This window comes from Primulina eburnea, chromosome 1 (assembly GCF_022965805.1).
Source record: "Primulina eburnea isolate SZY01 chromosome 1, ASM2296580v1, whole genome shotgun sequence".
NCBI lineage: Eukaryota > Viridiplantae > Streptophyta > Magnoliopsida > Lamiales > Gesneriaceae > Primulina > Primulina eburnea.
In genome coordinates this window covers 11,995,046-11,997,729 of record NC_133101.1, presented here as the reverse complement: position 1 = coordinate 11,997,729, position 2,684 = coordinate 11,995,046, and positions in this window count along the sequence as shown.

Genomic DNA, 2,684 nt, shown 5'->3' with positions numbered 1-2,684 from the left:
TTGAGGCATAGGCGATAACATGCCCTCGCTGTATCAAAACACAACTCAATCCTCGGTGAGATGCATCGCAATAAAAAACAAAGTCACCAGTACCTGACGGGATAGTCAACACCGGAGCACTGGTCAATCTTTTCTTCAATTCAAGAAAACTGATCTCACATTCTTCAGACCAGACAAATGGAGCATTTTTCTGAGTCAACTGAGTGATCGGCTTGGCAATACTCGAAAAATCTTTAATGAATCGACGATAATATCCTGCCAAACCCATAAAACTGCGAATCTCAGGTATTAATGTCGGTCTCGGCCAAGAAATCACTGCCTCAACCTTACTGGGATCAACTGATATACCGTCTCCGGATATGATGTGACCTAGAAATACAACATGTCTCAACCAAAACTCGCATTTCGACAGTTTAGCATATAATTTCTCAGACGTCAATATTCTCAAAACAGTTCTCAGATGTTCATCATGCTCCATCATATTCTTCGAATAAATCAAAATACCATCGATGAAAATAATCAAGAAATCATCGAGATATTTCTGAAATACACGGTTCATCAAACCCATAAAAACAGCCGGTGCATTCGTGAAACCAAACGGCATAACAATAAACTCATAATGTCCATACCTGGTTCTGAATGATGTCTTCGAGATATCAGAATCCCTGACTCTCAGCTGATGGTATCCAGATCTCAGATCGATCTTGGAATATACCGAAGAATCCTGCAACTGGTCAAACAAATCATCTATACGAGGCAAAGGATATTTATTCTTTACTGTTGCCTTATTCAGTTGCCGGTAGTCGATACAAAGTCTCATCGAACCGTCTTTCTTCCTCACAAACAGTATTGGAGCACCCCAAGGAGAAACACTCGGTCTAATGTAACTCTTGGCCAGTAAATCCTCCAACTGTTCTTTCAACTCTTTCAGTTCTATTGGTGCCATTCTGTACGGAGCTCTAGATATCGGAACTTTACCTGGCATCAACTCAATGCTGAAGTCTATCTCTCGAATCGGAGGCAAACCATGAATCTCATCTGAGAAGACATCAGCAAACTCACATACCACTGAAAAATCCGCCAATGATGGACTCAATTTCAGTAGATCAACTGAATAAATAAGTAATCCATCCGAGCATTTCTGCAATAATCGAGTCATATTCATAGCAGATATAAAAAGAACTCTGGCTCGAGAACCCTTACCATAAAATTTTCACTCCTCATCCATCTCAGGTCTGAATCTCACAATCTTGTGGAAACAATCAACAGTAGCTTTGTACTTGGTTAACATATCGATACTGATAATACAATCAAAATCAGATAATCCAAGCACAATACAGTCTAACTCAATCTCATGTCCGTCATACTGCAGTATAAAAGATTTAACAGATTTCATTGATATCAAACACGTCCCTAACGGAGAAGAGACAGACACTACCGCAGACAATGACTCAATAGGCAATGCATAAATCAATGCAAACCGCTCCGATATAAATGTATGTGATGCACCAGTATCTATCAATACATATGCAGGATAACCAAAAATAAAACAGTTACCTGCCACAACATCATCCGGAGCGTCCTGGGCCTGCTCCTCAGTCAAAGCGAATACTCTGGCCTGCTGTCTAGGAGGCTGGCTAACTGTCTGGCTTCCTCCTGGCCTCTGCTGCGACTGAGCTGGTGCTGGCTGGAAAGAGTGAAGTGCAGATGGTCGTCTACCAGTCTGAGCTACTGATCCCGATGACTCGGCACCCTGTGACCTCTAAGTATCTCTCTGGGGACAAACTCTAGCAAAATGTCCCTGCTGTGTGCAGATACGGCAACTGCCAAACACTTCTCGGCACTGCTCTCTGGCATGCTTCCCTTCACAAGTGCTACAGTAAGGTCCTGTATAACTCTGGCCCTGACCGGTCTGTCTCGAGCCACTAGAACTGGATGAACTGCTTCCCGATCTTTTGAACTACTTTCCTCGGGCTTTCAAGAAATATTTCTTTCCACCACTACCGCTGCCACTTTAAAATCGAGAAGGTGGTTGATGTGATCCCGGTGCTGGAAGCATAAACGAAGCTCCTCTCTGTCTCATCATACCGGCTTCGGCTCCCTTGGCTCGGTTCAGGGCATCAGTAAAATTATTCGGTCTCTCGGTATTCACCAAGGTAAAAATTTCTGGATTCAGGCCATTAATAAACTGATCAGCAACGGCCTCATCATTCTCAGCCACATGTGGAGCAAACCGCAACAGTGTATAGAACTTGGCCACATATTCCTCAATATTAAGCTGGCCCTGTCTCAAGTTGGCAAACTCGGCTCCCTTGTATTTCCTGTACGACACTGGAAAGAACCTCTGACAAAATTCAGTTCTAAACACATTCCAGATAATAGTCATACCTCGATTCTCTAATGTCTGCTTGGTTGTGATCCACCAGTTCTTTGCCACATCGTGTAACTGGTGTCCTATCAGTTTCACTCAGCCAAGGACTCAAACAGCATCTCAATATCGTCTAACCAACTCTCGCAATCAACGGAAGTCTCCGTACCCTTCAGTGTAGGTGGATGAAACTACTGAAATCTCTTCAACAATGTTTTCATTGGAGTTGCTGTTACATCCATTAGAGGATTCGAAGTGCTACCCTGTTCCGGTACTCTTCGGGGAGGCATATCTGATTATCAAAGAGGTTAGAAAC